This window comes from Rattus norvegicus, chromosome 15 (assembly GCF_021556685.1).
Source record: "Rattus norvegicus strain SHRSP/BbbUtx chromosome 15, alternate assembly SHRSP_T2T, whole genome shotgun sequence".
NCBI lineage: Eukaryota > Metazoa > Chordata > Mammalia > Rodentia > Muridae > Rattus > Rattus norvegicus.
The window spans coordinates 94,406,831-94,419,149 of record NC_141548.1 but is presented as its reverse complement, the minus strand read 5'-3'; the positions used below and the strand labels follow the sequence as shown (position 1 = coordinate 94,419,149).

The following is a 12,319-nucleotide window of genomic DNA, read 5'->3' as shown; positions in this document are numbered from 1 at the left end:
TTCAGTGTGCTTAAATACATTGTAAGAGGGATTCCATGTCTTGCAGTGTTGTATTTCCCTCGGGCTGCTATGCAAGGATTCGAATCTTGGAAGCATTAGAAGGATCATCCTCACCATCAGCAAAACCTCTGTTCTTCTATCTCAACCTCTTTTCTGTCCAACAAGCCCACCAGGCTCATCTGGTTTCTGAAGCCAGCCCCCATGTCACAGGGGAGGTTAGAAATGCAGAGTTTCAGGTGCCATCCAAGGTCTACTAATTCTGTATTCAACGTTTGAGAAGTGCCAGTTTTATTTAAATACTCCTGGTTATAATGGAAACACTCCTCTTATACTTGGAAGTGAGACCTTTACCTGCAAGGAACCACCTGAATCAATAGGTTTGAGGGCTAGAAAAAACTACCTTTAAACGTATTAACTGTCAAGTCTTCTAACAAACTAAAAATATGCAACTATGGAGATGAATGTATGTAGTGCACACTCAGGTTATCAGAGGATGGGTGAGATTCTTAGTGCAGTGTAGTGAGAAACCAGGCTGGGACCTCGGTGCCAGATACAGGGAACGTTAAGTACAACTGATAAGTGCGACTTATAGATTTTTAAATTGAAGGGGTTCTAAGAAGGCACTTCTATAATGCCATATTTTATTGTGTGTCTCAAAGAGTCAAGGAAAACATGTCAATATTTTCTCCTGCACTCTCTGGTACGATTCCTTAATATATTTCTGACCTTCTTTATGTGATGGCTGAGGTCATATGAGACTATTTAATGTTACCAGAAGAGGGAATGGCTCTTCTACTGAAAATTGAACTTAGACAATCATGAAGTCAAATATATAATATTAAAAACAATGTATTTCTCTGATAATTATCTTTTACTATTGAGAGTTATAAAGTATAATCCATTTCAGGTTCAGTGTTTTGTCTGTAATAAGAACTGATCTTTTTTGATTTGTTTTCTTTTGTTTTGTTTGTTTTGGTTTGGTTTGATTTGATTTTTTGGTGATGTGCTTTCTTTGAGTGGGGAAGAATTTACCAGAGTCCTGGTTTTCATCTTTGTTCATCTGTATGAACTGAGACATAAGATAAGGAAATGATGAAATAATTGATGGAATAGGCTTAAGGCTGGACGTAGAGGGCATCAATTAATCTGAGATCTAGAAATATTTTCACTTCAAAAAATTTCGGTTTTAAACAGAGAAAAAGGACATTGATGGTTGGCATTAGTATTTTAGCATTACAGGGCATATATTATATTAGAAATAAACACTTTTAAAAAATAAAAACATTGGTGATTAGGAGAGCCTTGAAAGAACAATGTACAAACGAACTATAATTTTTCATCTGAAAAGTAAAACTAAGGCGAAAAGGATAAAGAAAAAGAACACAGTTTCTTAGACTTTGGGAAACTCTATTTGGTTGAGAAAATAGTCACACAAAAATGTATTTCTACAGGAATAGGAACATATCTAGGTCCCATGAGAGCACTTAAATTTTCTCTCACAAACTGTGCATATGAGTAATAAGGGGATATTTGTAAAAGGTATAATTCCACTAGGATTGAAAGATGTACTTGAATGAGAATATAGTAAATAGAAATGATACCTTAGGAAACTGATGTAGATTTATTCAGTCATAATAAAAAATTAGCCAGAGATTACTTTGAGAGATGTCAAAATCCATAGAAGAAACTTTATGTATGATATCCTGAACAGTTTTCCACAAAAAAAAATAGCAGTGTTAGAAGTTATTGTAGAGAAGAGTGAGGGTGTTTTGAAATTTTATTCTATTTTTAATTGTGTGCATTTATGTATGTGAATGTGTGTCTATTGAAGGAGCTGAACAGGTTTGCATCCCCACAGGGAGAACAATATCAATCAACCAGACTCCCTCAGAGCTTTCAGGGACTAAACCACCAACCAATGAGTACACACTGGAGGAACCCATGAATCCAGTTACATATGTAGCAGAGGATGGCACTGTCCAGCATCACTAGGAAGAGAAGTCCTTGGTCCTCTGAAGGCTCATTTCCCCAATGTAGGGGGATGCCAAGGTGTTAAATTGGGAGTGGAAGGATGGAAAGGGAAGCATCATCATAGAATCAGGAAGAGGGGGAGTGGGGGAGGGAGGAATGGGGATAGGGGATAACATTTGAAATGTAAATGCATAAACTATCCAATAAAAATTATGATCCACGAACAAAAGAAGTTTGTAGTGTTTCCTTTTCAACTATACAAACAATAAAAGCTCAAAAACATTGAATCTTAAAACTGTGAGCTCATTGCATTAACAACAATTTGAACAACTCTAAATACGGTTCATCATGAAGGACTATTGTAGTAGAAATGAGATACTTAATATCTTTTAACTTCAAGGAAGTTTAACCTCAGCTCTCTGGAGGAAGATAAAGCAGACATTTCAGGGTGATACAATGAATGTCAAGTGAGAGAGGCTGATGTGTAAAGGAGAGATTAGGAATTAAGGACAAACCAGAGCTATACAAAAAGTTGACCTTGCTTATCTTATATTTAACATTCATCAGAAGAGTATTGCTTGATAGCTGTGCCAATTGTAGTCTGTTTACACTTGATAGAATATATAATATTTGTATGTGCTTAATAAGAATGTACTTTAATGTAGTGATTTGGTAATCATGCTGCTTTATTTTATCTTTTAAGTACTTTAGGGCACTTGTAATTCTGAAGATATTTATTGAAGCAATTTCAGAGTGTTCAATGTATTTTAAAGGTATAATTATAAGCAACACAACTTTGATTCATGCATGGTGAGTAAATGCAATAAAATTTACCAAGAATACTAAGGAAAAAATCACATGAATAATAGTCATGGACTGTAAGAACAGGATATGCTTTGTGTGTCCTCATGGGGTAAATTAGGTTCACATTCCATGATCCCATGAGAGTGCTAAACAGAAATTTTCAGTTTAAATATAAGTAAAGTGTGAAAGTGGAAAAATTTTAAACTGTGTGACTTATATCACGAGGATCTTTCATTTATGGAATGAACTATTAATTAAGTGTACAGAGTAGAGAGTTTGAGGAACACAGCAGTAAACTGCTTTAGACTGTTTGAAAGGACAGGGATTCGTGATTAAACAGAAGACACAAAACAGTCATTGGAGATGTCTGTGGATGTCATCACAAATATTTCTTGGCGCATGGTACACAGGGGCAGATGAATAAGTAGCACAGGGAGGGAAATGAGATTGAAGATTTCTAAATTTCAGGAAGATTGGAACTTTGAGCTAGATCATGAAATGGATTTGGAAATTGAAAGGCATCCAAAGTTAAAAAGACATTGAGTGTGAGAGGCAGAGAAATGTGAACATAAACAGTTGTGCACGTTAGAAACTGGGAAGTCCACGTTGGACCATGTGACACCAGAACAAACAATACTGTGAATGTAAAATGTATCCAAGTGATGAGAAAAATATCCATTTCAGAGTACAGAGCATGGGAGTGGCTGGCAGGCTTACACACTTAAAGTTGGCGGTGATGATTACCTGGCTTTCATAAGTCAAGTTTTAGAAAACAGTTGATGGACTACCAATAAAATATGAATGAATATAAAAATGTGAGTTTTGCTTGGAAACTGTGGCAAATGTCATTAAATCCAGCACTAAAGAGGAAGAGGTGGCATACCTTTAATTTTGTGGGCAGCCTGGTCGACAGAAGAAGTTCCAGGTTTGTCAGAGACGCACAAAGAAACCCTGTCTCAAAAAACCAGAGGCGAATGCCAGCAGCAAACCACTGAGCTGAGAATAGGTCCCCCGTTGAAGGAATCAGAGAAAGAACTGGAAGAGCTTGAAGGGGCTCGAGACCCCAAAAGTACAACAATGTCAAGCAACCAGAGCTTCCAGGGACTAAGCCACTACCTAAAGACTATATATGGACTGACCCTGGACTCTGACCTCATAGGTAGCAATGAATATCCTAGTAAGAGCACCAGTGCAAGGGGAAGCCCTGGTTCCTGCTAAGACTGAACCCCCAGTGAACTAGACTATGGGGGGAGGGCGGCAATGGGGGGAGGGTTGGGAGGGGAACACCCATAAGGAAGGGGAGGGGGGAGGGGGATTTTGCCCGGAAACCGGGAAAGGGAATAACACTTGAAATGTATATAAGAAATACTCAAGTTAATAAAAAAAAAAAAAAAAACTAAACAAAAGGAAAATGCATGTGATTTAGATAAAAAAGAGCAAAACAGTTACCATCCGTACTATGTATATGTATATTCATTATATATATATATATGTCTAAAAACAAACTCAATATATAAATATATTTCTATATTGCAAAGATAAAAAAAAAACCAACCAACCAAACAAACAAACATAATAAGAAAATAACTGCTCAAAAATTGCAAGTCATAAAGAAATTTTGTTTTGATTTGAAATATGTAGACAGCACTTAAAATTGATAAGTTATATACGTTTTAGAACTTTTAGTAATGTAGAATAGAATATACTTATTATAATCTTATTACACTTATTATATACTTATAACCACAGCAAAATAAATTTCCGAAATGCATTAAGATTCATAGTCAAAGGTATTACAGCAAAATCACAAAAATGATACAATAAAACTTTCCAGGACTCAACAGTGACTGTCCAGTAATTTGGAATATTATATGAAATATGAATTAATCTATTATGCACAATAATTAATTATTTGCCTGAAAGTACTTGGATTAGAAGATAGCAAATTTATACTTAGCTATCAATAATATTTTCTTGTGATTCTGTATATTCTGTTATTTATTTCTTTACTTTCTTCTGTGTTTTTTTCTCCATTTATTCTGCTGCCTCTTTTTATAGGCTGACATGAGACATTCCCTTTAACCATCAATCTATGTCTTTATAAGTCTTGATCAAATGAATGTCCAAAGCAAAATGAAAGAAAAAGTAACAAATGCCATTATTGTTAATTTAGGAAAACTGACTCACTTATTTTTTTTCATATGATTGGTTCTCTTTATAAATTCCCTCACTAGAGAAAGGGAGAAGCACTTGGTGGCAAAAATATACACTATCAATTCCAGAAACACACAGGCTACTTAATGAAAATCATCACTGAAACAGAAATTCTGCAAGCACATCAGCCAAAATAAGTCTGTTCTCATAGAGCTGAGATTTTAATTAAAGGGATAAGAATATAAATAATAGACACTAAAATGAGTTCATTGTACATCTTTTATAAGGGAATAAAGAGACTACCAGCACAAAGGGGTAAAGGGGCCTGGAAGACTAAAATTTACAAAGTAGAGGAGATCTTCATAGTTTCTATCTGCGGTCTAGAAGGGCATATGAAGCAAAGACAGTCCTTACTTCAAGTTTTGCATAGATGTAGATCATCAAAGGGAAACATGGAGTCCAAGGATTTGAGAAGAGCTTCTTTTACATATTATAGGGATATTGTCAATTCTAGTGTATTGAAAATTGGAGACTAAGAGCAGTGAAAACAATTACTGTAGAGACTTTAGTTGTGAAATCTATTTGAAGGCAATACAGATACTTGTAACATTTTGAAGCAGCAGAAAACACAATCCAATCTCTATTTTGAGAGGAATGCTTAGATTACAAATTGGAGACCAAGCTGCAGAAGGATCTAGAAACAATTAGACAGATGTCCGGTTATTTGGGATATACAATGACAGACCGGGAAGAGATGTTCATCAAACCTTTTGGTTGTTGAGACATTGAAGAGTCAAAGACCACTGTCAGCAAAGGGTTGGATTTCTACTTCTGTGTTAGATTTGCTTACTAGAGAGGACAGAACTTTAGTGACATCTATTGGTAGGCTATAAATTCTCATTTTCACTACAACCTCTTTTTCTATTATAATTCACCTGAGCCAAGTTCTATAGAAAACATCATAAAACATCAATATACTGCATCTTGGGTGAGGTTATGTCGGAAAGAAAACTCTGAGTCATTACTTTTATGTGATGCCATAACAAACCACTGCAAACTGGAAACTTTCAAATAACAAGGACTTATTCTTTTCCCCTGGTCTGGATGCTAAAACCTGAAGTCAAGGAGCCATTAAGGCCATTACTACCATTGATAGCTCTAAGAAGCACTCATTTTATCTACTCTTGTTTCTTTAACCCTCAGTCTTTTTCCTGCCTAAAGAACACTAATCCATTTTCTGATTCATCTCTACATGTTATGGCTCCATGGGTCTGCCTGTGCTTTCCCTTTCTTTTGTCCAACATGATATTTCTATCAAATTTTTGGGAATTTCACATCACATGCCCTGATCTCGCTCATTGTTTAGTTCTTCCGTGTCTTCCTAGGCTTGTGACCTCCTCTCAAAAGAAAAAGGAAAAAGAAAACAACAACTACAAAACTAACAATAAAAACAACAAAAAATACCCACCAACAACAACAATAAAAAAGTGCAATTTGTATTATCTATGTACTTACCTGAGCACGGTCAAACTCTCAGTGGCTGGTCCCTCAAACAGAAGTGAGTAGTTCCACTTTTGCACTTCTGTCAGAAGCCATCCATTATGGGGATCTACAGCTCAGCATCTGCATTACACTCTTTAAGAGTTCTCTTCTATGGCTTTCTGTTGAGGCTCTTATTTTCATGGAGGCATAGAGGCTGGTGTAGGGGTAGTGGTTGTCACAGAGGCTTTCCATGTCCGTCTTTCTTAACTGTGGTTGGTAATCATTGACATCATCTGCTGCCTATCCCTAGGACTACTCGCTACTCATTGCAGGGCTCTACCAGGCCTCAGGGGTTGGAGGTGAGGTCATTCAGATCCAAAGGGACAGACTCTGGGAGTAGGTGAGGAATGGCATAGCAAGCTGATCTGAATACTGCTACAGGTTCCTTAAATACCCTTCACCCATGCCCCATTGGTCCCAAGAGCATCGCTTTTAAACAGTTCCCGATTGGCTGGCATTGTCTGTCTCAGCCATCCTTGGTCTCTCAAGCAGTCCTCAATTAGGTTCTCCTATAGGAGATGCCTTTGGGGCTGGCTGTACGCCCCCCACACACTTTTACCTAGTGTTGGCCACTGCTGTTCCTCCTACAATCATTACCACAGTACCTTGTTTGTTTTTTACAGTCACAGGAGTACAGATCATGGGCTGCCATGTAGCTTCCCACTACAGCACAGATGACAAACCTGGCCCTAGCTGCAGTTGGCCCACCAATGCTGGCAAGACCTTCAAAGGCAGCGCAGACACCAACCATCACCATAGAGTCACTCCTATCGATATGGCCTGGTGGCAGTATAACCTTTGGCCATCAACATGTCTTCAGGCTGCAGCACGGAGTATGTGCAGCCTCTCTTCACAGTGTACACACAGGTCCATTGTTATGTATTTCTCATCTCTCTGTCATGCATTCGTTCACTGTCATAATACATCCAGCCTATGATTCAAAGCTTGGGTGGCCTGGTTAACTTTACTACCTATTCCAGATTATGTTTTCTTCAGCATGCAAATTCATCTTACATGCTAATCCTGGATCCTTACTGATTTGTAACACCCTGGAATTCCAATTTGATATCATTGCCAACCTTTGGATATTTTGGAGTTGTGTTATCTCCTTCAGGGAAACTATATCTCTGTGCCTCTCCTCTGCTTTTTCTCACGTATAGAACTGAATGGAAATATATGGTTTAGTAGATATAAGTTGTTTTCTGCAAAAACATGAATTACCAATTTGATCCCTAGGTCCTACATAAAAGCAGAGCATCACGTGCCCATAATTCTAGCCCTGTCAAGGTACATGCAGGAATCCTAGGAATTGGCTTGCTATTCAGTTTAACCTTTTTAGAGTGTCATAGGTTTAGTCAGAGAACCTGTCTTGAGTGGTACAGGGGCTTCAAGTGAGGATGATACTTAGCAACTACATTTGGCCTTAAAACACAGACACACACACACACACACACACACACACACACACAGAGCTGTGTATATATACACACACACATATATACATATATATATACACATAACTATATATGCACACAAACATACAAAAGATACCTGTCTCTTGCTTTAGTACCTATGCCAAATATAGTATGAGTTACTCTTAGACTATTAAATAATATTTCCTAGGGTATGAGTTAGAAAAACAATAATTTATGTGGACATCTGTGAGTATGTGTTTATGGAAATCAGGATATGGTAGTCAAAGACCAAGTGGAGAAGGAGTTGCCTATAGAAATGTTAGGGTTATCTACTTATGACATCTCCCCAGAAAAGCAGCTTTGCAAGCCAATCAAGGGTCGAATCACAAGTTAAACATATTATCCTTTTGCAGATATCATAAAAACATAAAACCAGTTTTCAATATTTCTGAAAGTTTTACTTAGTTCTGAGGGAAATTTGTATTTTAAACGTGATTTGAATGTGATTTATGTGGGTTAACTCTTATTCCCACTGTATTATTATTATCATTAAGTATATTCTTTATTTAGTCTAATGACCTATAATAACAACCTTAAAAATAAATATAATTTTTACAATGTGAATGAAACTTGTGTGTCTGCACATGAAAAACTACTAAAATAGATCATATAACTAAAAATGAAAAATTACTTTACAAGAGCTCATATTTCTGTCAAAATTCAAACTCTTAGGAAATACTTCCTTGAATATACAATAAAATTCAGAAGCAGCTTTTGTTTTGACTGAACATCATTATACATGCGTGTATGTCATAAACATAACATTAAAATTATTTTTGAAAATTTTATTTTCTTAGAGTAATGAGGGATACTATGAAGTGTATAATCTCAAAAAATCATTAATAAAATTCACTCCAGTCTTTGTGAACATCATTAGTAAAAGAAAATATTCACATTCATGAACAGAAATAGACATTAGGAAGAGCTCACAAACCTTTTTTATTTTTTTCCTCTAAGCTTTTTTTCCTTTTTCTTTTCAGGCCCTAGAGTTCTAGGACAGATTCAGTCTCATTCACAGTACAAGGAAGACTCAAAAGATTAGATCAAAAGAAAATCAACCCTCATCTCTGCCTAGAGAGAGGCAATAAGAGGATAATTTGTTTTGTTTTGTTTTAATGTTTTGTGCTTTCTCTTACTATTAAACCTAGAGACAACTGACTGAGGCAACTCGTTGTCTAATCTCCACTCACAATGCCACACCTCATTTCTGAACCCATCGCTCAGCTTCCTTACATTATATATGTCAGTCCTTTTAGGGAGTCCTGCCAGGTGTTTGGGTGTATTTTAATCCATAGATCAACAGTCAGAGCTTTCTTCAACACATATTGTTGAGTGTGGTGATCCAATAGCTTCCCCAGGCAGCTACTCTCTCTCTCTCTCTCTCTCTCTCTCTCTCTCTCTCTCTCTCTCTCTCTCTCTGGGGAGTCAGGAATTGTGATTCAGAAACTTGTATTTTTGCAGACTAAAACGACCAGATACATGGTGTCATTGCATTCATAGACCCACTATTCCCCACCCCCATCCCCCAAGAGAATTTGGGAGTAGAGTGGTGTCTTTTTGATTATCTGAAGCTGTGTGTCAGGCATGGTGCAGAGTATAGAGTGTTCCACATCTCTCTGTAGCCTGCCATGATTCTGTTTCTACATTTGGCTTGAGTGCACAGGCTTCCAATTAGTTTGGGAATTATGTGAGGAAAGATTCGGGGTTTACAGAACTACTTGTTGCTAATGTCACACTATGTCTAAGCCTACTTAGGTATAGGGAATGATGAAGTATTAAATAAACTGCCTAATATTTTAAAGTCAAGATCAAAATATTGATTCCATTTTCACCATACAAAATATTTTCAGTACACTAATATTAAGGCAAACAGACGCTTATTTCATGTGTAATTTTTTCATACAGTGCATCACTGTGAGGAAGATCATGGTTGTGCACCCTTAAATTTTGTTCCTCAGTCTCCCTAACAATGGGATCATAGACAACAAGTACCCGCATCTCTGACAATGTTTTATATTTTTTTTGGTGCTGAAATACATTGCATTTATAGTTGTATATGAAGGATCTTAGTATGTAGGTTCGCTATACAAATACAAGCAAAGCAGAGGTTGGAGAGATGGCTGAATGGTTAGGACTGCTTTTGCCCTTTCGAAGGACCTAAGTATATTTCCCAGCATCCATTTAGGTATTCACACACAAAGGGTAGACGCACACACAGACACACACAAACATGAGTAAAAAAAAATCTTAAAAGAACAAAGAATGCCAGGCAGAAATTACTTTAAGTCAATGATGTTCTGTGTTTTCAGTGATGTTACTCTATGAAAAGTGAAAGCACCGAGGGGAAGCAGAGCAAACAAAATGTGCTTTGTCACTGGCCTAAAGAATTAAATCTGGATGGAAAATAATCCATTTTACCTAGTTTTTCAGCCTCATGCACACACTGACTTTATAAGCAGTATTCTATTTGGGTAACTTACAAAAGTAAAAGTTGACAGTGAAGAAATTTATAACACCATGCCTGAGATTGTAAAGAATGCAATTAACAAGACAAAGAAACATAAATGTTGTTAACTTATCTTACACTACCCAATACGTGGATCGTTTATGGATCAGCCATTAAGGAAAAATACTGCACAGTCCCTGGATTAAGAAGGCAATTATACCAGAAGAAGCAACAAAAGCAAAAATATCTGAGTCAAGATAAAGTTAAACATTTGATTCAAAGTTAAAAAAAAGATGTTTATTGCCAGTGAAGGATCAATCTGAATATCAGTTCTTATGACCTCATAAATATTAATAACACAAAATAAAAATTATTTGAAGAAGACAGCTAATTCACTGGTTCTGTTTGCTTTCAGTCCTTTCTTATTTCCCTGTTTATCACATCAAACTTTCACTCTTTACAGAGTACAGGGAAAACATCACGAAGTATTTAATAGTCTCTTACTCTGTTCTACTTCTAAATTGTGTATCATTCTTTAGGATTTGCACCTTGAGTTTATTTTATTATTTTATATTTTTTCTAAGTAAGATAAATAATTGGGTTTTTTAACATCCAAACTTATATTTTTTTCTATAGATAGCAATTGCCCAATAACCTTATGAAAGGACGTGATCGAGGAAATTACCTACAATTCTACTAAAGAAGTCCATTAGGATGCATCTGAAACAGAAGTATGTTTTATCATACAAAACTATAAAATTCTGATGACAGACTACTTTAAACTTGTAAAAAGAAGAATTCAAAGATGTTCTACTATACATCATCCGAAGATCAAACAATAGCCTGAAATGCAATTGCATTTAGCCAAAGACATTGGTATCTGTGCATATTAAAGACATACGCATAAATAAATTACAGATTTATCATGATGTGGTCTGACAGAGGGAAGATGGTGTAGCAATCTTTAAACATAAGCAGAAAAGGTAGAGATTGGAAGTGGGGTGAGACTGTGGCCCTTCAAAGCCTGCTTCAAAGCCTGTTCCAGTGAACCTTTTCCTCCAGCAAGCTTCCATCACTTAAAAGTTCTGCTACCTCACAAAATGGTACCTCCAACATGAGGAACAATGTTTAGACACATCAGCCTATTGGAGTCACACTTTCAAACGGTCACAAGAGAATAAACCAAGAAGTGCTGTCTTTGGTGATTTTACAATCTAAAGTAGTGACAAAAACAAGAGTGAATGAAACGCCAGAAATGGAGAGCTCAGGGCTAAGGTAGGTATGATATCTATTTGCAGTTCCATAATGTGTCCCTGTGGTGATTGGTAGTGTGAACAGATTTTGTGTTCTCAGAGGTCAAGGAGTTGTGAGGGAAACCTGACCCCAAGTATACATAGGCTGTGCACCATCTGAGGTATCACGGGGCAGAGTACAAAATCAGCAGAGCACTCTTTTTTTTCCCTAGAATAATTGAGAATCAGAGACCAGTGGACTGAGAGGCTCTACTCAAAGCTTAAAATCTAAGTGGTTATGAGAAAATCATATGCAGGCAGTTTTCCAAAAATTTCAAACCATACAGATTGACCACAGTTGCTACTTGGGTTCATAAAATCAGCGCCAACTCCCTGCATTTCAAGGGGGAGGGCACAGCGTCTATCACTGATGCGACTACATTGTAGGCATTCTAAAATATCATCTATCGTTTAAATAAAATCACTAATTATACGCAAACTATGTAGCCAAAAAAATAAAATGGGAAAAGTGCAGAGGCTGGGGAGTTAGCTGTCTGTAAAATTATTGTCCGAGAAGCCTGAACACTTGATTTAATCACCAGGTCAGACATTAAAAAGTTGGCTGTGGTAATGGGTGCTTTTACCAGGAGGCAGAAACAGGTGGTTAGAATTTACTCACCAGCCAGACTCTGTGG

General features: G+C 36.7%; 1 long non-coding RNA gene across 6 annotated transcripts in view; it reads left to right on the top strand.

Moving 5' to 3' along the window:
- LOC148001128 (uncharacterized) overlaps nucleotides 1–12,319 on the top strand; it is a 250,734-nt gene that overhangs the window by 91,022 nt on the left and 147,393 nt on the right. For 3 of the 6 annotated variants that reach the window (XR_015638514.1, XR_015638515.1, XR_015638516.1), the window contains exon 3: nucleotides 11,029–11,667. The exons of the other annotated variants lie outside the window; for them this stretch is intronic. This is a non-coding gene — a long non-coding RNA (uncharacterized LOC148001128). The remainder of the gene's footprint in view (nucleotides 1–11,028; nucleotides 11,668–12,319) is intronic. 6 annotated transcript variants of the gene reach the window in all.